Raw genomic sequence first — 24,242 nt, forward strand, 5'->3', positions numbered from 1 at the left:
TCAATAAAAGTTTAGTCACAATTCTCCATAGCAAAATTTTTATAAATGAAACTGTCACCAGAGTACCAAGTAAGTAATGAGCAAAAACCTTAAAACAGTCCTCCCAAGTACTAAAATTGACAATATAAGCATAACCTATAGTTTTAAATAATTCACTAAGTGCCAGGAGACAACAATGATGGCTGGCTGAGGGTCAGAGCTGCTCTAGAATAATGTGCTTCTCAAGTGTTTCTGAGAAATTGGGCTCAAAGTTTTACAAGTCTGTTGAACACAACATATTCATGAGCATATCACACATACATTCTACGTTATTAGAAGCAAGTACAGGCCAGTGTGATACACACGACTAAGATGTTGATGATAAATGTTCATTTTATCACGATTACTTATTGTACTTCAATTAAATCATACACTGGATATACCACAATGATAATTATGATGATGATGATGATGATGATTATAACTGTTGTTTCTTCTTCTTCTTTTTCATAAAGCAATATGATTCACTGCAATAATACAAGTGTTTGGTGGAAGATTAGGAGAGGGGGAAAAAGTATGACCCAGTAGTAGCAAGGGCAGACTTTTAGTCTGGTGCCTTAGCTAGTTGTTCTAATGCCACAGCTCGATAGCTGGCACTCTTGTATGGTATTCAACAGACTCATAAAACTTAACATTGATTTCTTGAAAACAGTTGAGAAGAGCATCTTATTAGAACAGCATATGTTATATCTGAGTAACTGCTACAACTACACAAAAGATGAACAAAGATTGATGGCTCATTGGGTGTATATTTCCATCATCACCCATGAAAACCCTTACTAAAAAAAAAGACCAGGAGTATTTATACAGAAAAAAACCTCATGTAAATTAAGCATATAGTGACAAGAAGTAAACACAGTCTTAATGGACAACATGAAATGAATAACTGGCAATATGGTTAAAATTTCAAAGATACAGAAAAGAATAAGTCACAGGTACACAAGCTAGAACATCAATTAGAGAGTATAGTCCAAGATTCTAAAATACCTTAACGCCACTGCATTATTATCGAAGACAGAACAATGAGAGAACACTACATTATAGTTGAAATAATAACATATATTGCATGAAACAAATGGTTTGAGTAAATTGAGGTGAAACATGCACAGAACAACCATCAAAACTATGAAATGAAGTGTGCATGAGCACACATAAAATTACAAGACAAAAATAAATATTCTTCAATAAGCATCATAGCAGATGGGTGGAACACAGCCTCATGGTGTAGTAGTAGTAGTAGTAGTAGCAGTAGTAGAACAGCCTCAGGTTGCAGTTACAGTTTTATTTCATGATCCATTTCTCCTGTTGTCTCTTGCCCCCACTGGTGTAGGGTCACCTTGCATGGTGTTGCAGCCATAGGGAGTGTTCACAAGATTTCAGCTGATAACCTGCTGTGATCTCTGAAATTAATATGTAACCATCAATCAGAAGTATATTATGGTGCATCTGAAGATGAGACATTAAGTCTCAAAATTGATCATGAACTAAAAGCTTTATACATGGAGAAAAACAAAAGAGGCCAAAACCTTAATGGAGTGAGTGGTAGACAGAAAAGCCAGGATAGGTCTCACACCCTCTAAATCAGCTTTGTATGCAAGGTGTGAATTTTTTTGGTCAGACGCCAGACATTTGTCATCAACCTTATCTGTGGGTGAAACATAGTTTATGCTCTGCCCCCTTGCCTTGCTACCTCCAATCCAAAGAAAAGCTTAATCCAGGTTGCTAATAAATTGCAGTATAGGACTGCAGAAATCCGGACATATCAGGACAAGTGATTGCTTTTACATCTCAGACCTTCTTGCCCACACAAAATACTAACTCCAACATAGAGAAGGAGGGGAGGTGCTGGTTATGGTTTATGGTTTTAAAAAGTTTTACATTTTCCTGTATGGCTCCAAATTTCACTTTGTCATGCACCATAAACCATTGGTATCATTGTTTAACCCTAAGGCTGGACTACATGACAAGGTGGTTCTGAGACTACAGCATTGGGCATTATTTCTCAGCCATAATTTCTATGATATCAATTTTTTGGACATCACATAACATGCTGATAAATTGTCCAGATTGCCCATGAGTCCTGAGCAAGTATGCAAGAGTGGCTCAGTGTACGTCAGGGAGTGTTGTTGCTTACAGTGGTGAATGATGAGTGCCATGTTGTAGTTCCATCTTCACTTGATCCACAGGTCCTCCAGCTCCTGCAGTCTTCTCACTGAGGATGTCTCACAAGAAAACATTAGCTCCATGGCATTTACATTGGCCTACAATAAGCACTCATATCAAACATGCACTGAGGTAATATCACACCTGCTCACAGAACCAAGTGGTCCCTCCCCAGAAGTTTTTACCATGACCCTAACTGGCTTAATTATGAAATATTGCACACATAGATTTCATCAGTCCCTTTCTTGGGGAAATGTGGTTGATACTGGTGGATGCCTTGTCCAGCTTCCCTTATACAGCATGGATGTCCACCACAACAGTGAGATCGACCAGGGTGGACAAAAAGGTTGATAATCCAAAACAAAGGTTGGCTACTTTTTGAGGTCGCATTCAGAGACAATAGGTATATGAGACACAGAAACCAATTATGAGTGCAACGTGAGTATAACCAGCCAACTGAGGAGCCAACTCTGGGGTGTACAACTTGTACAGATGATGTCAGTATTTTCTCTCATCACATAAGGCAACAGGACTTGCCACTGCAACACCATGGTTGTTACTTAAGGTCACAGGCGAATTCATCTTCCACAATGTGGGGAGAAACTGTACACAAGCTAGGAATGTCAACAGCACACATGTCAAGAGTGCAAGCTGACAGAGAGATAAACTGGGGTGCCTGGCAAAGTGCTGGGGCGTGGTGACAAGGGTAATGATGGCATGGGCAACAATAAATGAGAGGGTGGAGAATGCAAGGAGACCTCCACTTCCGTGCCTTTGTCATCAGGAATCGCCACTGATGCTCTGGAGCACAAGTTGTACTGGTGCGGATGTGGGAATGTCAAGGTTGGGTGTTCCAGATCAGGTTGATCCACTAGTGGGGTGCAGTCAGTAGGAACAGACAAAGTTGATTGGTATGATGGTGCTCCAAGCCTCTTGGAGTATCAATTGTTGTAAGGCACAACCAATGGATGGTAACCACCATAGCCAGAGGGCAGGGTAGAGAGTTAATGGCAAAAACATTCCACTCAATGTACTGGATTGTTTCTTTGGTGGGCAAGTGTCTAAAGTATTCTACTAGCTCAAGAAAAAACTGGCATTTGTGTAAGCAATGCTTGAGACTTGCATCATGCACTGTAGTAAAGAGATGGCACAAATGTTGTGCAGGTAGTCCTGATACATAGTGCCCATGACAATTAAGTCATTGAGATAGTTAGTACTAGCGGGGATGGACATGGTTAACTGTTCCAGATATCTCTGGAAGATTCCCAGAGCAGAAGATTCCAAATGGCAATTGCTTGTATTTGTATAAACCAAAGGTGGTGTTGCCAACCATAAAGCACTGTGATTCCTCACCCAGTAGGATCTGAAAATATGTACCAGCAAGGTCAATCCTAGAAAAATATTCACCTCCAACCCGCTTCATGAGGAGGTTCTCCGGATGTGGTGTGGGATAGTTTCCACCTGGGCCTGGGCATTGATTCTCAATTTAAAATCTCCACATAATCAGAGGGAGCCATTGAGCTTTTGACCACTGCCAAGGATGTGGCCCAAGCACTGGTTTTAACAGGTTCACTTAGCCCAGCTCTTTGGAGGCAATCGAGTTCCTGCTTAGAGCCACCTGTAAGGACACAGGAATAGGATGTGCCTGACAGAAACGGGGCACTGCATCTGGATGTAATGAATCTCAACAAAAAGGGGTTATCAGCTGTATTACCTTTTTGATTGGTAGCATGGATTTTGAGTTGATCCCAGAGAGAAACTGAACTGTCACCACACCTGACCAACATAAGGGAGGGTGGGGTCAAGCTAGGGGAACCAAGATGAGCATATGTTGGGAGAATAATTAAATTAACAGTAGCTCCTGTGTCCACCTGGAAATGGACATCCTGGTTTACAATCATGAGGTTGATAAGCAACTTAGCAGCAGATAGACCAGCCTGAGAAACAACTGCCTGAAGTTCATACAATGACCCACAATGCATGGGAAGAGTCGCATCTGACTGTCCTGATGGTTGATGACAGACAGTTCGGAGATGCCCATTCTGCCTGCAATTTGTGCAGTGTGCCAAGCAATCTGGACAGTCCACACATGGGTGTGCTGTGAAGCAGTCAGAACATGATAGGAAACCCTACTGCTTGTGCTGATGGGGTGTGGCAAGCTGTTCAGAGGCCATTGACATGTCCAAAATTCACAAATCATGATGCTGTTGTTTGGAAAAAGACTTAGAAGGATTCTGCACTCAAGGCAGCTGCTGAATCAAAGCCACTTGGGGTCACCACAAGGCTCTCATTTGCTGACCTTGAAAGGGGGAGAAATTTTGAAAATATCATCCAAGGAAGGGTTTTGTAGCTTGAAGGCAGCAGTGCATACTTCTAGATCTGGAACCAGTTGGACCGCTGTGTCTTGGATCAAAGCCACATCTAGTTTTACAAGCTGGATTTAACAAGTGATATTGCAATGTTGACTCATCCCTTGCAGTTCCCCACCCATGAGTGGTATGACTGATCAAGTTGCTTGCAGTGTTGATGGGACTCATGGTACAATGTGACCATGTGGAATTTTTGCAGATAGTAATTGAACAGCAATGAACAAATCTCCTTGAATGTGAGTGTGACAGGATTCGAGAGTGGAGTCAACTTCTTAAGTAAGAAAAACATCTCAGGGGAAGCCCAGGGAAGGAAGAGTGACTGTTGGAGAGCATCATCCAAAACTCAAAAGTCGCAAAATGCTGTTTCATTCACTGAAAATACGTTTCCCAATACTCTTGGGTGTCATCAAATGGCAGAAATGCAGATGGGTGCCTCTCCACCTTGGAAGTGACCACAACCTGGATGGTTTGTAAACCCTGAACCTGTAAGCAATCCAACAATAGCTGAGTTTCCTGATAGAACAAATCAGTCCATCATTGAAACTGGTGTTAGAACTGCTGTTGCAATCCCTGTTGCAGGAGCAGTTGTTGCTGTTGCTGTTCCATGAGCTTCACATCCATGTGCCATTGCTAACCTTATACATCATTGCCAATCATAGTGACTTGAGTCTAAAAAGACTGCAAATGGATCATAAATTAGTTGGGACTGGCTGACTGGCTGAGGGCATTAACAGTGAGCCACTGAAAGTAAACAGAAAAAGAATAACAGAGAAGGGCAAACAGCAGTGATGGTATGGTGGAAGAAGACCAGAGGTAAACCAAGATCAAATGTAAGACAATAGCGAATTCAAAAATGATGTGTAGCAAGATCAATACTGTAGCCCAGTGAAATCATGAGTGGCTGACAGAATGGCTGCAGTGTTGGCCTTAAAGAGCAGCCGTGAGTCCATGTAGGCCAGCAGGAGAGATGTGTCTTTGTAGACAGCACTGCAGCGGTGACAGCTGTATGCACAGATTATGGGAGTGTTATCTAGCAGCTCTCATTAAGATCCATGCCTTCCGGTGGGCTTTCAAACTTGCCAGGCCAGGGTACCAGAGATTGTGTGATAGTTCTTGCAATCATCTGCCCTTGCTATCTTTGGGGTTGTGTGGATGACATTCTTCCAAAAGTCCATTGCTATGTCCCCCCTCATAGATTCTACTTACTAATTTGAATATTTGTTTAGTTTCCACTTCTCCCAGTGATTTTCGAAATTCTGAAGGAATGTGATCTATACCTCCTTCTTATTTGACTGATTGCAAGTCTTCCAAAACTCTAACCCTACTACTGCATTGCCAAAGTCTGCCACTTCTTCTTCTATCATATCAGTAGAAAGTCCTTGCTCCTCATAGACACTTGTAATGTACTCTTTCCACCTACTTGCTCTTTTGTCTGCATTTAACAGTGGAATTCCGGTAGCACTCTTAATGTTGATGCATTTGCTTTTAATTTCACTGAAAATGGTTTTAACTTTTCTATGTGCTGAACCTGTCCCACATATGACCATTTTCTTTACAATTCCTTCACATTTTTCCTACAGGCATTTTGCTTTATCTTTCCTGGACTTCCTGTTGATTCATTCCTAAGTGACTTATATTGCTGTATTCCTGTCCTTTCCTAGACTTTTATACTTCCTTCTTTTGTCCATCAGTTGAAGTATTTCTCCTGTTACCCAAAGTTTCTTCACAGTTACCTCCCTTGTATCTATATTTGACTGTGCAATTACTAGGGTTGCTCTTTCTTGGGTTGTCCATTCTTCCTCAACTGAACTGCCTACTGTGGTACTCATTTTTACAGTATCTAAAGCCTCAGAGAAGTTTGAATGGACATCAACATTCCTTTACATTCAGCATCACCACTTCTTCACATTGATTCTTGATGAGAAATTTTTGAACTTCAGCCTACTCTTTATCATTAGTAAATTGTTATCTGAATCTATATCTGCTTCTCAGCACACCTTGAAATCCAGTATCTGATTTTGAAATATCTGTCTCATCAGGATGCAATCCAGCTGTCATATGTATCCAGGCTAATTTCAAGTACACTTCCTTGACTTGTGATTCTTGAACAGTGTATATGTTATTACAATATGAAATGTGTAGCAGAACTCAAGGAGCCTTGCTCCTCTCTCATTCCTACTACCAAGCTTCCTCCTAAAACTCTATTTTCTACTCCTTCCCCTACTTCAAGTTTCCCATCCTCCATGATTATTAAATTTGCATTTCCCTTTAAGTACTGACTTACCCTTTCACTGTCCTCATATAATCTCTCTGTCTCTTAATCTTCTGCTTGTGATTGCAGGTATACCTGTGCTGTTGTTGTTGATATTTCTGTTAATTGTGATGAGAATAATCCTCTTAATGAACTGTTCACTGTAATTCACTCTCTGCCCTATATCTTATTATTTATGACAAATCTTACTCCCATTATGCTATTTTCTGCTGCTGTTATTAGTGCAAACTTTCTCAGGTAGATCTCTTCTTGTAAGAACACTCCCTTGTGCAATGGCCTACAAGATCACCCAACAACTCGTTTGAAATCACCAAACCACCCTGCATCGATTCAGAAGGAATCAGTTCATTTGATGTGACCTCTTAGTGGTGACAACACTGGAACAAATGTCCACCCAATAGTGTTCTCATGGATCAAGATGCAGCAATGAAAGTTGAGGGGTTCCACATTCCATGCCAAGCCTGGTCAGAGCTGAACTGCATTAGGACAGGCCAAGGGAGATGTGGTTACACTTTGAAGAAATGGTGTTTCCATCCACCTGCTGACTGTGACTACAGAGCAGAAGAGCAAACAATACTTCTCATTGTTAAGGAGTGTCCAGTTTCCATTTGCAGTAGATACTTTTGTGTACTTGTAAAACCATACCATCTGTATCAACTGAAGTATGTTTAAAGTTTGTTCTTATCATCTCAGATACAGAAAGCAGAAGGCTGTTAAGAAAATCAGGACTGCAAAGTATTTTTTATAATTGTTGATTATATACCAGACTTATACCATGAGGACCAATTAGCTCTTGTGAACTAGTGTGTTTCTCAAGAGAACGGATTGGTGCTAAAGACCTTGCTGTTGTGTGCCCTTCAAACCTTTCCATCCTCCTCATCCTCCTCCTCCTCATCATCATCATTATCAAGAGAATGGAAAATTCTCTCCTACAGAGTGATTTCTACAGTTTAAACCAAACACAGGATACTAAGCTTCAAACATAGCAGAGAATTTATTTAATGATTGTAAAACCTTCAAACTGGCATCCACAACTCAAGAGGACAGTTGTATGACAATGCATTTAATGTGCCAGTAAAGTATGTAGGACTGCAAACTATAATTGAGAGATTCAACACTTTGGCTTGAGTGAATACTGCATTCTGGATATTCTCTAAATCTTTTGGGTAAGAATGCTGCTGAATGCTTGCGAACAGGTTTGTTTATCAACACATTTCCTTTATTTTAAATTCATTTCACAATTTATTTGTGACATCACTGTATTTGCTTCTTTACTTGAGCTTTTTCCTCAAGGCAATTTCATTTCTCAGATTTCTTCAAGCACTCCTACAGTTTCTTTTCTGCAAGTACTATATAGTGGAAATACTTGGAAGGAAACTTGAATGAGAAGAAGGTAAAAAAAAAAAAATCTATCACCAAGAGTTTGTCAGCAACAAGACGATTCACTTGTCGCAAATGCTGCCACACTCTTCAGTATTGTTGGGCAGCAATAAAAGCAGCTTTTACTGAATTTTCAGGAGATACTGGCCAAAGGCCATTGGCAATGCATGAACCTATTCCTCTGCTTAGCAAGCTGCAACAACTGGAAACTGGGATTATGATTGTGTTTCCATTAGATAGTCTTGAAAGATTTCACTCCATGCTAAAACTTTTCCTATCAATCAACATTTACCGTGAGACTGTATTAGAAACTTAATATTGGCTCTGAGAACTATGGGACTTAAAACATCCGAGGTGATCAGTCCCCTAGAGCTTAGAACTATTTAAACCTAACTAACCTAAGGACATCACACACATCCATGCCCGAGGCAGTATTTGAACCTGCGACCATAGCAGTCGCGCAGTTCTGGACTGAAGCGCCTAGAACTGCTCGGCCACTGCGGCCGGCTAAACTTAATAGTCATTTATATTTTTGTTGGATTCTGTGTGAGACTATGTATGTATGTATGTCTGTATGTATGTAGGTAGGTCATTCTCTGTTTTATAAAAATTAAAAACTATCCCTGAACTACTGCTTTGCAAGGAAGACTTAACACATTTTCTGTATTATAAATTAAAAGTGGAAATGTAAACAGGATGAATTTTGATGACATAATTGATGATTTTATCAAAAAGAGGCCTAGACAAAAAGACTTATATGTGTTTTGATAACTCCCTAGACTGATGTTTATATTCATGATTTCAGATCAAAATGTATTCTTTTCTTTTTCCTTTATTTCTGTGAACAAACTGCATTTGTCTGATTTGTTTTGTTGTTATTGTAAGGTGAAATATGTCTTTCTCTCATACATGCCTCCTTCCCATTCAAAATGTGACACTATGTATGTTGAGCTTGTTCTTTCCATTACTTTGATATAGTTTTCCTTTTCATGGCAAATAGATAAGCAGAAATATAACTTTTAAGTGCATAGTCCTTGATGTATTTATTTTAAGTAATTTCGTTAACAATAACATTTTCTTGTAATGTTCAATCTTCATTTTATAGGGCAAATAAAAAATATATGACAACTAAAAATGCCGAAACTCAAAAACAAAGGAGTTGCAGGGGATGGATGGGAGGCACCAAAAAGTCTCTGGCTAGGGTACTACCATTCTCAAATTTCAACAATTAACCTCTCCCTGATTTATGACCCCTCTCTTGTAACACCTGCCACTGGAGTTTGTTGAGCAGGTCTGTAATGTTCTTAATTTTGATAAAACATGCCACTCTTCTCAATTTCTTCGGTTAATCAATCCTGTTAAGAGTCCCAGACTGATGATGAGCAATACTCAAGACTCAAGTGAATTTGTGTTTTGTAAGCCCCTTCTTTCATGGAAGAATTTCCTTAATAACAGAACAATGAATCTTATCCTGGCATCTTCTTGTCCTAAAAACTCGTTTTATTTGGCCATTCCACATTAGATTGATCCAGATGGTTACTACTAGGTATTTTATAGTTGTTACTGTTTGCGGTGATTTACAACCAATAGTGTAATTGAACAGTAGTAGATCTCTTCACCTATTTAATATGTTACTTTTATTCATGTCCAGGGTCAACTACCAGTTGCTGCACCAATCATTGATCATCTACAGGTCTTCCTCAATTAACAGCATCATCTGCAAACAGTGTTATGGAAATACCAAGGTTATTCACTGGGTAATTTGAATGTACTTGGAGTATCACCACAATTGCATCTACATCTGTCTACTTCTCCTTGGTAACAGTAAAATGTTGAGTTCTATCTGAAAGCAAGTCCTCTTTTGTTGATTAATTGACAGTGTGCAGCTGTATCAAATGCCTTCCAAAAGTCAAGCAACATGGCATTAACCTGGGCAGTGTTGTCTACAGTGTGCTGGACACCATGAACAAACAGAGCAGTCTAAGTTTTGTAAGATTTCAGTCTGCAGAATTCATGTTGATTTTTTGGTAGAGATTTTTGTCCTTCAAGAAGGTCATAATATGTGAGCATAAGACATGTCCAGAATTTTACAACAGATTGACTTCACTGATATTACACTGCCTATTACACTACCTGCTACACAGCCTATTACAATGAAGAGCCAAAGAAACTGGTACACCTGCCTAATATTGTGTAGGGGCCCCACAAGCATGCAGAAGGGCCACAACATGACGTGGCATGGACTCAACTAATGTCTTAAGTAGTGCTGGAGGGAACTGACACCATGAATCCTGCAAGGTTGTCCATAAATCCATAAGAGTATGAGGGGGTGGCGATCTCTTCTGAATAGCAACTTGCAAGAAATCCCAGATATGCTCAATAATGTTGATGTCTGGGGAGCTTTGTGGTCAGTGGAAGTGTTTAAACTCAGAAGAGTGTTCCTGGAGCCACTCTGTAGCAATTATGGACATGTGGGGTATTCCATTGTCCTGCTGGTTGCCAAAGTCCATCAGAATGCACAATAGACATGAATGGATGCAGGTAATCAGACAGGATGCTTACATATGTGTCACCTGTCAGACTCGTATCTACACTCCTGGAAATTGAAATAAGAACACCGTGAATTCATTGTCCCAGGAAGGGGAAACTTTATTGACACATTCCTGGGGTCAGATACATCACATGATCACACTGACAGAACCACAGGCACATAGACACAGGCAACAGAGCATGCACAATGTCGGCGCTAGTACGATGTATATCCACCTTTCGCAGCAATGCAGGCTGCTATTCTCCCATGGAGACGATCGTAGAGATGCTGGATGTAGTCCTGTGGAACGGCTTGCCATGCCATTTCCACCTAGCGCCTCAGTTGGACCAGCGTTCGTGCTGGACATGCAGACCGCGTGAGACGACGCTTCATCCAGTCCCAAACATGCTCAATGGGGGACAGATCCAGAGATCTTGCTGGCCAGGGTAGTTGACTTACACCTTCTAGAGCACGTTGGGTGGCACGGGATACATGCGGACGTGCAGTGTCCTGTTGGAACAGCAAGTTCCCTTGCCGGTCTAGGAATGGTAGAACGATGGGTTCGATGACGGTTTGGATGTACCGTGCACTATTCAGTGTCCCCTCGACGATCACCAGTGGTGTACGGCCAGTGTAGGAGATCGCTCCCCACACCATGATGCCGGGTGTTGGCCCTGTGTGCCTCGGTCGTATGCAGTCCTGATTGTGGCGCTCACCTGCACGGCGCCAAACACGCATACGACCATCATTGGCACCAAGGCAGAAGTGACTCTCATCGCTGAAGACGACACGTCTCCATTCGTCCCTCCATTCACGCCTGTCGCGACACCACTGGAGGCGGGCTGCACGATGTTGGGGCGTGAGCGGAAGACGGCCTAACGGTGTGCGGGACCGTAGCCCAGCTTCATGGAGACGGTTGCGAATGGTCCTCGCCGATACCCCAGGAGCAACAGTGTCCCTAATTTGCTGGGAAGTGGCGGTGCGGTCCCCTACGGCACTGCGTAGGATCCTACGGTCTTGGCGTGCATCCGTGCGTCGCTGCGGTCCGGTCCCAGGTCGACGGGCACGTGCACCTTCCGCCGACCACTGGCGACAACATCAATGTACTGTGGAGACCTCACACCCCACGTGTTGAGCAATTCGGCGGTACGTCCACCCGGCCTCCCCCATGCCCACTATACGCCCTCGCTCAAAGTCCGTCAACTGCACATACGGTTCACGTCCACGCTGTCGCGGCATGCTACCAGTGTTAAAGACTGCGATGGAGCTCCGTATGCCACGGCAAACTGGCTGACACTGACTGCGGGGGTGCACAAATGCTGCGCAGCTAGCGCCATTCGACGGCCAACACCGCGGTTCCTGGTGTGTCCGCTGTGCCGTGCGTGTGATCATTGCTTGTACAGCCCTCTCGCAGTGACCGGAGCAAGTATGGTGGGTCTGACACACCGGTGTCAATGTGTTCTTTTTTCCATTTCCAGGAGTGTAGATGTATCAGGGGTCCCATACCACTCCAGCTGCACATGACCCACACCATTACAGAGGCTCCACCAGCTTGAACAGTCCCCTGCTGACATGCAGGGGCCATAGATTCATGAGTTGGTCTCCATAACCGTACACATCCATCCACTCAATACAATTTGAAATGAAATTCGTCTGACCAAGCAACATGTTTCCAGTCATGAACAGCCTGATATCGGTGTTTATGGGATCAGACAAGGCATGAAGCTTTGTGTCCTGCAGTCATCAAGGGTACATGAGTGGGCCTTCAGCTCCGAAAGCCCATATCAATGATGTTTCATTGAATGGTTCACATGGTGACACCTGTTGATGGCCCAGCATTGAAATCTGCAGTAATTTGCGTAAGGGTTGCACTTCTGTCATACTGAATGATTCTCTACAGTCATAGTTGGTCCCATTCTTGCAGGATCTTATTCTGGTTGTAGCGATGTCAGAGATTTGATGTTTTACCAGATTCCTGATATTCACAGTACAGTCATGAAATGGTCATAAGGCAAAATCCGCACTTCACTGTGACCTCGGAGATGCTGTGTTCCATCAATCATTCACTGAGTATAACACCACGTTAAAACTCACTTAAATCTTGATAACCTGCTACTGTAGCAGTAGTAACCAATCTAACAACTGCGCCAGACACTTGTTGTGTTATATAGGCATTGCCAGCTGCAGTACTGTATTCGGCCTGTTTACATATCTCTGTATTTGAATTCACGTGTCTATACTAGCCTCTTTGGTGCCTCAGTGTATTATCTATCTGACAACCTTCTTGACAATAGGAATGAAACTGCACTGTTTTCAAGTTGCCTCGTACCCTTTGTTGTCCAAATGACCTATGCTATGCTGCTGCTGGAAGGGGAGATAGTTCTTTTGCATAATCCCTGTATAATTTGAAACTCTCACAGTTATTTCACCTAAGTAACTGAACTGTATTACACTTTCTCACAGTGAAACCATACGAAATGCAGTATCTTAGCATTCTCTCAGCCATCTTCCATTTTGGTGCCAGTATGGTCACTGAACAACTGAATAGATTATTTTGATCCACTTACTGATTTTATGTATGAACAAAACTTCTTAGGATTTATGATCATATCAGGTGGCAAAATTTTACTTTCAAATTTATTGAACACATCTTGGATTGCTCTCTCATTACGCTCACTTTGTCACTGAAGCACAGTCAGTCTCATTCGTCATGACCTTGCTCAGCACCTACAGGCCTAAGGCATATTGTACAATGCTTCTGAATTTTATCAATTTGTGCTCCACATCTTCTTCCTCATCAGAGCTATAGTTGCTCAGATACTGTGAAATTTGTTTCCTGTCATGCTTTATAAGCAAAAATAGTTTCTTATCTTGCTTAAACTTTCTTACAACCCTTGTACTAACTGATGCTACGCTAGCCATATGGTCATTTTGTCCTCCACCTCACCCCATTTATATTAATTTATTTAAAAATTTCCTATCTGTTTGTTACTAGAATGTCTAAAATGCTGCCCTCATGTGTCTGTGTCTAACTGTTCAAGTATGATATAATTTGATTCCATTACTGCCAGGGATTTTTCTGAGGTACGAGGATTGGCACAGGGTGCACACAGCCTCATGAGGCCAACTGAGAAGCTACTTGAATAATTAGTAGTAGCCCCTAGATCAAGAAAGCTGACAATGGCCAGAAGAGAGGTGTGTGACCCCATACCCATCCACACCACATCCAATGATGCTTTTGGCAGGGGATGACATGGCAGTTAGTCTGTCCCAATTGGCCCATCAGCCCCAGAACCTGGAGCTTTGCTTTGCTTGCTTGATCACATGAATTCCTGTCTCTCTGCATTATCAACAATAGTCAGCATAGTGTATCTGCTGCTACAGCATAAGGATACAACTGTGTGGATAGTTTCCACAGTTGACTTTTGCCCAAAGATACAGCCAATGCACTTCTGGCTAATTATTGACAGTGTTCAATTCACCTTGTGTCCACACAAATCAAGCACAGTCACTTTTCATTTCCTTCTATGTAAAACTATATAAAATCACAAAACTATGTGCTAACCAAAGCAGTCAGATGGTTACTGAGAAACTACAAACAGCCCGCAACAAGAAATCAAACTACTGGCAGCCTAAGTCTACACTACTAAAATTACGATACATACAAAGTATAAACAAGAAAAATACAAACCAGTTCTGGTGTCTTTTACATGTCACTGAAGGTGATACAACTAAATAAAGTCACAAAAATCAGATGGGCAAGATGCTGTATCACTGAAAATACTGCACAGCACACAGGCAGAGAGCTCTTGTAAATTATTCAGACACTTAGGAAGAAATTAATAAACTCCGCTCAAGATGGATACATACACAGATACTATTCATTTCTTCACAGAAGCACGTAACAAAACGACTTAGTATACACTGTCTATGCTCTAGGTACTAATGTGGCTGTTCTTGCCTCAGCATCTAGAGCACTATTCCTCTACTGCTGTATCCTACTACTGATTCTGGCTTAGAATAAGTTAAACAGACTACCATCATCTCCTGATCTTTTTCTGCTGTATCACACCAATGGTTCCTACATGAGAGCTCCAGAACAATGTTCTCAGCTCCTCTGCTGTACTGATCTCATATTCCCACTTGGAAATCTTGAGCTAGCCAGTCTAACTTAAGTTGAATTATCCATTTAAATATCTCTAGCACTTTGGTGGTAATGCATGAAATGTTTATGATTTCTTTAAATAAAAATATGATGTCTGCTTTAGTATCCTCACCATCAGTTATGTGCATGTACACAGATGAAATGGCCAGCTTTGTGGTCACAATATGTTTGTGACATCAGATACTAGTGAAAATCACACCACTCCATCTCTTGGCTAATTATACAGCAACCTCTTGAGATGTTCAAGAAAGAATAGATAGTCTCATTTGCAACTGCTAGAGCCTATTCTTTCTTGAACATCTCAAAGAGTAGTGGTATTCTGTCACAACTTGAATATACAAAAACATCCCTCTGTATCCTAATTATGACTGTTGTGCTTTTTATGTAGGTGAAATGGCCAGCTCAACAGTTCAGCATGTTCTCAATATAATGGAGTAGCAGCATGTTGCAGGTTACAAAACACCTTCCCATCCCTTTAAGCTCTTCCACTCTAACCTCCCTCCATTTTGACAGAAATTGTTGCTCTCTTTCATTGCAGATACTTTTCCTCAGTGCCCTTCATTGCCATAAAATCACTTAAAAGAATTTTGGATTTCATTGTACCTCTTTTTATCAGATCCCCACTGGGCATGCCCACCCACACACCCACCCACCCACCCACCCACCCACACACACACACACACACACACACACACACACACACACACACACACACACACTGATTCAAATTTATTGGTAAACACCTTAATAAGCACCTTATAATGCATTTGAGTAATGAATCACGCCCCCCCCCCCCACACACACACACAATAATACTAACCATAGTTAATTCTTGAAGTGATATCTTAAAGTCTTCAGTCTATCTTTTGTAGCTGATTCTATTGCTTTTGGGAAAGTGACAGCAGAGGCAGGCCAGTAGTTTTCTATATCCTATGTGTTAGTTTTCTCTTGTAGACACACAACTCTTGCTTACTTTATGTATTCCAAAAGCCACCTGAACCAAAAGACTCACTTTTTAAATGTTGTTAAGGTATTATCCATTTGGTCTATACACTCTACACAGAATTATCCACACTAATATTATAAATGTGAAAGTAACTCTCTGTGTTACATTTTTATGACTAAACTGCTAAACCAGTTTCAGTAAAATTTGGTTTGGCGATATCTTTAACCCTTAGGAAGAACATGGGCTATTTTTAGAAAGTGTGTAGCTATTTATTGATTTGAAGAATGTTATGTGAATTAAGGAAAAATATTTACTCTTTGAAAAAGTTATTTACTCTTTTAATTTTGAACTTAAATGTATGTGTGAAAATACTATTATTGGTTGACATGTTCTTCATAATACTATTCAGTGTAATGAATACAGTACTTATGCAATCCTTAACGTGTTTAATCCATATTCCCACACTAATACTGTTAAATGAGAACATAGCTCTGCCTGTTTTGTTTTCACCACTCAACCACTGAAGTGATTTCAATTAAATTTGGTATGGAGATAGCTTGAACCCCAAGGAAGATCATAAGCTAATGTAGAGAGTAAAAAAGAAAATAAAAGAAAAAAATCAACTCCTAAGAGGGTGAAGTGGAGAATGGAACAGCTTTTCTTATACCAATGATCATGGCAATGTTAAAAATTATTAAATTTTTGCATAATGTGCATGTTGTATAACATACAGCTGCTTCAATAGCGCCATGCATAGATGCACACTCCTACCCATGCCCCTCTGCATGCACTGCTCAGCAATGACACTGGGTGTACCACATTGCCACATTGTCATATGTTGCGGCTGTTTGGTGGAGGGGACTGGAGGGTGGATGGGGGAGGGAGGGGGGGGGGGCTAGGCAGAGGTGGGGGCAAATGGCGCACATCCCGAGCTATGCTTACTCATACAGGCAGATATGTGAGAAACTTTCTGTGACAGAATCACTCCTCAGTGAATTAAAGGATGCCAAAAATTATGTCAAGGTGCTGGAAGATTCACTAAGGGATATTACTCAAACTCCTATGAAGTCAAAAATTGATGAACTGTTTCAGATCAATGAGTGCAAGGCAACTTTCCATACTATGCCTAGGATTAACTATCACATGCTTCCAAGTACCAAATACAACACTTTGACACCAAATATACCTAATTCAAAGAGTATTAAGAAATATAATAGTGGAGGTAAATAACAAACACAAGAGCAACAAAGAACAATCACTCATATCACTAAATGCAGTCAATAAGCCTTCATTTACTCCACCTACAGCAAATAAGATGAAAGCAATTAGTAGCAGCAAGGCATCTTTATGTAAAGAACTGATGAAATGTTTTGAAATCTGTATGTATTCTGACAATCAGGGCAGAGGAACTGTTCCAATAACAAATGGTGTACGGTATTAATAGCAGGTGCCAACAATGTTTATAAAAATGATCTCAAAGGAGCCACAAGATGCATAAGGAAAACACTGATGTTACTGGAGAAGCAAATAATGATTGTTTTAGGAATTCTACACAGATACAACCTTCGTAATTTCTCCTGTGTAAACAAAGAGATTGAGAAAGCAAACAGACTGTATTACAAAATCTGCATAGCCTTTCGGAACTCATTCTTGCTACACACAGGGGATATGGATTTTGAACTCTTTACCAGGCATGGTGTGCATCTTAATGGGAGGGAAAAACTTTGTTTGTAAAAAAATCATGGAAATTATGAAGAATACTCATTGTACGTCTAGTTCAGCTGCCATTCCTCTAGCTCAGATAATCCCAACAGTACCAGAAAGTGCTAATAATATTCATACAAAGTGAAGTGAAGTGTCCCAAACCTCAGGAACATCATCAGAGAATTCCTCTCAGACTGACAGTACACAAAGAGTGTCAAGGAATATGTCCCAGGAAAAGTTATGCTAGTACTTTGAAGACAGCAGCAGCAGCAGCAGTTCCAACCTCTCCTATGGAAATGAATACACAAGACACAACACCAGCAGCATTGGCCAGTGAAGTGAACAGAAGGAAAAATGTGCCTTCTTCCCCATATGAATGATTTTTTTTAATAGATAACAGACCAAGGAAGAACACAAGATGAACAGATTTAGGATGTTATTTGAGGTAAGTGGTTCATCAGAAAGTAGTAGTAATAATAAGCAAAATAAAACCAATTTTCTCCAATTTCATATAACACATAATAATTTTCAATCTCTAACCAACAAATTACAAGAAATAGAAATAATGCTAGACTCTGAATTAAAAGTTGATGTTATCCACATAAATAAAAAATTAAAAAAAAGCAAATAGAAACTGTAAATATACCTGATTTTCTCCTAGGCAGTTCTTCATATCTCATTATAAACATCATGGGACAGCTATCTCTTCAAAGCAGAATCTAAGGTATAAAGAAATCCAAATACATTCTGATTTGATTAAAGAAAAAGTATTTGAAATGCCAGCTACTGAATTCACTGACATCCACCTTACCATTGTCACTTGTAAGTATATTATACACACAATAAAAGTTTTAGAAATTCTAGCTCACTACGAATTTTTATGGAATTACTATATTTATTTGGATATATTTGCTTTGTGTATCTGTGAAGTGATTGAGGTATGCTAAAGTTGCTTGTATTAACTAAACGAAATGATTTTTTGCCTTGTTTCACAAAACTTTATTATTTTATGTATGGCCTTCCAAAACCATACAAAAAATAATAAAGATTTGTGAAAAAAAGGCAAAAAACTGTTTACTTACAACAACATACAGTGTTTCACCAAGAATCCATAGTTATATCAATTAAAATGATATAGTTGCTGACTTTTTCCTGATAATCTGCCATACTGTTAATCATTTTTGTAGAAGTAACAAATAAGGATATGGTTATCTGACTATTTTTGGAGATTATATAGTATATAATTTTACAGTTAAGAGTGAATGACTGAATTATGAAAAGCATTTAATTCATGTTCCAGTAGATATTATAGTTTTAGTTATAGACAGCCACCAGTCACCTAATGGGAACATTCCAATATTTATTTCAAAATTTCACAGAGTACAGTCTACTGCAACACTACAACTCACAGTAACCCAATATTTCACTATTGTAACATTTTTTACAATGATTCCCACTTTGACAAAAAAAGAACTATGTTAGCATGTCACAAAATGGAAAATAAGAACAATAAAAACCTAACAGAAAAATAGCTGATAGGTGTGTCAAAATTATTCCACCACAGCAGTGTTACATATTCAGCCATTATTCACTCTACTCACGCACCCCTCTCAGATTTAGTTATAAGTTGGCACAGTGGATAGGCCTTGAAAAACTGAACACACATCAATCGAGAAAACAGGAAGAAGTTGTGTGGAACTATGAAAAAAATAAGCAAAATATACAAACTGAGTAGTCCATGCGCAAGATAGGCAACATCAAGGTTAGTATGGGCCGAGGAGCACTGTGGTCCCATGGTTAGCGTGAGCAGCTGCGGAACGAGAGGTCCTTGGTTCAAGTCTTCCCTCCAGTAAAAAATTATTTTTTTTATTTTCAGACAATTATCAAATTTCAAGCATTCACACATAATCAACTTCACTCTCCAAAATTCCAGGACATGTTCAGATTTGCTTGGACATATGCAGGATTTGACGGTCTACACACGGAAAAATTTGAAAATGTTAAAAACATGTTTTGACAGAGTACAGAGAAAACTGTGCGACTGTGAAACTGTTACATTCATTTGTTGCAGTTTATGTGACAAACTCTTGGCCGTGATTATCACATCCACGGGAAAAACCCAAATCGGGCAAGGTAGAAGAATCTTTTTACCCATTCGCCAAGTGTACAAGTTAGGTGGGTCGACAGCATATTCCTGTCACGTGACGCACAGGCCATCACCAGTGTCGTATAGAATATATCAGACGTGTTTTCCTGCGGAGGAATTGGTTGATCTATGACCTTGCGATCAAATGTTTTCAGTTCCCATTGGAGAGGCACGTCCTTCTGTTTACTAATCTCACGCTTTTGCGGTGCGGTCGCAAAACACAGACACTAAACTTATTACAGTGAACAGAGACGTCAATGAACGAACAACAGATCATACCTTTGCGAAAATAAAGAAAGTAAAATTTGCGCTCGAGGGAAGACTTGAACCAAGGACTTCTCGTTCCGCAGCTGCTCACGCTAACCACGGGACCACAGTGCTCCTCGGCTCATACTAACCTTGATGTTGCCTATCGTGCGCATGGACTACTCAGTTTGTATATTTTGCTTATTTTTTTCATAGTTCCACACAACTTCTTCCTGTTTTCTCGATTGATGTGTGTTCAGTTTTTCAAGGCCTATCCACTGTGCCAACTTATAACTAAATGTGAGGGGGGTGCGATGGGGAGGTTCCCTTGTGAGTAACATGTCTTGCCTTAACAGTCTGAAACTGAAGGTCGGTGCCTTGGATTATCACACACAAAGGATCTTAATGCTGACACTAATACACATTAAGTTATTATAAGTGTTATTCTGCAATGTTTAAGACCCAACGTGGACCTTTTATCATTCTTTATAGAGGAAGTGAAACAAAATGCATTATGTATCTGTGAGCACTGGCTGACTGAAGCAGAAGGTACTTTTGTACAGGCTTGGATCTTGAACTGGCTACAATAGTGTCAACAAATATTGATGTCATTGTTATCTCTGTAACCATTCAGCAGATGGTAACTTTGAAAACTTTATTGCACAGATGACGAACTGTTCATCTTATCTTACATACCTTAAGTCTAAAACTGAGTTGTGTGATGCCTTCCATGTACATACACATAGTTGAAGTATTAGAGAGAGGGTCTTTATGAGCTTAATAAACAGCTATGGGCCCCACAAGGGCCAGTGTCACAGTACTTGGGATTATAATATCAGTGTAGCTGAACCAATGGTTGCAGATCACAGTGTATTAGTAATGTAGCAATGGAACTCAGTATGAAGCAAATTAAAAGAATTTCTGAATGACAACTCCTTCTACTCAATAAATGAATTCTTAGATATGAAGTAGTAACTGTAAAAAAATTAATTAATAATTTTGTGTAAGAAAAATTTATGTTAAAGTGATATGTTACGAAATGTCGTATTCATGATCTATAGAACAAGGATTAATGTATGTATGTACATATGAAGAGTGCGATTAAGTTGCAACCAAGCACATAACACTCTCAGAAGAAGTTTTATTAAAGAAGAGAGACCAAATGACCTAAAAGCAGCACTGTCTGGTGTAAACTGGCAACAGAAAATTGCAAAAATGTGGGCCAGTGATTCATTTGATTGTCTGTTCCAAAACATAAGAATTTGATGACATTTTCCCAATAATCCCCAAGAAGAATCCTGTAGGTGAATCACAAGGAAGGGAAAAACCTATCACAGGGAAGGTGTGGTGAATACCTGTGCTAGATAAATTAAAGTGCACTGTCATAATGTTCTGAGACTGGATGAAGATAGCTTTAGATCTTTCAACTAAGGAGCTGCTTCAGTGTAATTACTTCAGAGCCAAGTGAATTTACAGAAAGGGTGTAGTAGAGGATGCAAAAAAGAAATACAATGAGAAGTTCATCAAAGAGTCTCATTATCCATGTAAAGATGCTTGGAATCTGGTAAATGAGCACAAGAACAAGCCTAGCTCCACTGTAAATTCCTGTAATCCTGATGTCTTGAAACAGTATTTTGTTGGGATAGTGAAAATACTGTAAGTGAAATTCCAGACTCATACTTGTACCCTACAGCTGTTGCATTATTAAAAACTTGAGCGAAGTGCACCTTACGGACATTGCAAAAATAGTGAATTCATATAAACATTCAGAGAGTGCAGATATCTATTGCATGTCTTGCACAGTCCTGAAGAAAATTATTCCAACGCTTGCTCAACCACTAGCCATGGTAATCAACAAATGTTTATCTATTGGTGTCTTCCCTTAATTCCTGAAAGTGGCACATACTATACCAGTCTACAAAAAATGTGAACCACTTGAAGTGTTCAGTTTTAGACTGATTTAAATAATTCCAATTTTAGCTAAAGTTACAGAGTCTGTGATGAAACACAGGATACTAAGTTGCAATACATAAAACTCAAAACAGCATTTTCTACCAAGGAATAAAACTGTACAATGAATTACCAAAAGAGATAAAAGAAATTCCAAAAATACACTTATTTAAAAAGGTAGCTAACAAGTACCTGTTATGCAATACATTTTATACATTGAAGGTTTACTTAGATAAAACAGAGTAAGGGTTTGGTAAAAAAATTTTATACAAATAAATAATAATAATGATTATAAAACATCCAGCATTCCACATAACACCTTCACACTATGTTTTTTCCCCTTCTTTTTACCTTTTCTAGAAAAACTTACCCCCAAGCTATGCATTGCATAATACTAACATCTCTTCCTCTTTCTGAGCTCAACATCTCACTCATTGTAGAGGGATGCTGACTCAGTTTATCAGGATAGCAAATGGGAAGTTGTGGTCAGAGAAATTATGGCACTGACACTCTGTGACCTTGGCAAGGCATTTGACTGCATCTTGCACAAGATACTGCTTAATAAGCTGAAGTGTTGTGGTATTGGAGGTGTTGTTCTGCCAACTCTTCAAACTTATCTTGAAAGCCAAATGCAGATACTATCAATCCATGGAGCAAGCCCGCAAGAACAAAAATTGGAGCATGGTGTTCCCCAGTGATCTGTCATAGGACCTCTCCTGTTTCTTATTTTTGTCAATAATATAGGTTGTAACAACAACATGTTACAGTTTGCTGATGACACCACCTTCTTTGCCAAAGGAAAAACTGCTGCACAAGCTCTACAAGCAACAGATATGCTTTTTGAGAACATCAAAGAGTGGTTTGTCAAAAATAAAATGTAAATGAATGAAGAAAAACCACATCATCTGGTATGCAGCCTCAGCAACATTGGATGGCAGGATAATATGGAAGCTGTCAAACTGCTGGTATTCCTGATTGACAAGCATTATCAATGAATGAGCATACAGTGTGTGTGTGCTCCAAGTTCACCCATGAGACTAAAGGGTGTATTGACTTACCAGTACCTTATAACAGTGTATTATGCACTATTTCATAGCTACATTAACTGTAGCCTACTATTATGGGGACACTCTTTGGGCTGCAAGAACATATTAATGCTAAAAAGCTATTGAATCATCACTTTAAGCAAAAGATTGGAGGGCTGCAAACCTAGGCCTGTATTCACTCAGTTAGGAATAATGACCATTTTCAGTCAGTATGTGTTTTTATGCCTCACCAGTGTAAAAGAAAATCAAAGGCCTTCCAGCTTGAGGCAAGAAATATGTAATTATGACACCCACAACAAGAGGAATATTGATATACCAAGCTGTTGATTGTCTGGAACATAAGATAGCTTTCCAATGGTTGATCTAAAAATGTTCAACATACTGTCTCAAGAAGTGCAGTGTCTATTGCTGGGATTATCCAAAAGGAAAATTGCACAGGATTTGAAACAGCATCCATTCTACTCTATTGGAGAATTTTTCAAATGACCAAATTTGTTGTACAAAATAATGTTGTTTTCATCTGTTAAGTATATCCTTATTGCGAGAAATTTTCCTTACATGTCATATGAAAGACTGTAAAAACTCGTATGTAATCTTGATGCGGCCCATCCAGTCACAACAGGTAAATGATGCAGAGGTAGTAACAATACAGTACTATGGAATTTAGGGAGACCAAGTGTATTTGGTAAATGCTTCCTTCACTGTTGCATCAGCTATCCCATTCTCCTTATGTGCAGATAACCAGCAGAAACATAAATTCTCTCTTGCCTTTCAGGTACCAGTGTCATTTATAATCTGTACTGCTTCAAAAATTGCAAAGCCCCCAGCTCATATTGTCAGGTTATCATTTACTGAGGGAGTGTTCCCCCACGGATGCTAACTTAACTGTTGTTTCTATGTACCATTCCTCAAATGGCAATTTTGAAAACATCATCAACAAATTGGAAAGCTGTCTGTGTCATCTCATGTGCCTAGGAGCAAACACCACCTTATGTGGAGACTTCAACATCCATATTGGAGAAGGTAGTGACAAAGAGAGAGGTTTTATGAACTTAGTAAGCAGCTATGGACTGTTTGTAGGTTATTTACCAACAAGAGGACATATCTGCTTGATGCAGTTGTTACAGACCTAAATAGTTGTGACAACAAAGTAAATGTGGTTGACCCTATGCTTACAGATCACAGTGCAGTAGTCGTGAAGCTATGGACAAACTCAGTAAGTACTCAACAAATTCCCAGACAGCATTCAAATCATGTCTTCAGAAGTAGGGTTATTACAAAGAAAA

General features: G+C 39.8%; 1 long non-coding RNA gene across 1 annotated transcript in view; it reads right to left on the bottom strand.

Moving 5' to 3' along the window:
* Positions 1 to 1,127: 1,127 nt before the first annotated feature.
* Positions 1,128 to 24,242, bottom strand: part of LOC126469966 (uncharacterized) — a 166,397-nt gene continuing 143,282 nt past the window's right edge. The window contains exons 2-3 of the long non-coding RNA XR_007586100.1: positions 18,215 to 18,287; positions 1,128 to 1,439 (exon numbers count right to left, since the gene is read on the bottom strand). This is a non-coding gene — a long non-coding RNA (uncharacterized LOC126469966). The remainder of the gene's footprint in view (positions 1,440 to 18,214; positions 18,288 to 24,242) is intronic.

Source organism: Schistocerca serialis, chromosome 3 (assembly GCF_023864345.2).
Source record: "Schistocerca serialis cubense isolate TAMUIC-IGC-003099 chromosome 3, iqSchSeri2.2, whole genome shotgun sequence".
Classification (NCBI taxonomy): Eukaryota; Metazoa; Arthropoda; class Insecta; order Orthoptera; family Acrididae; genus Schistocerca; species Schistocerca serialis.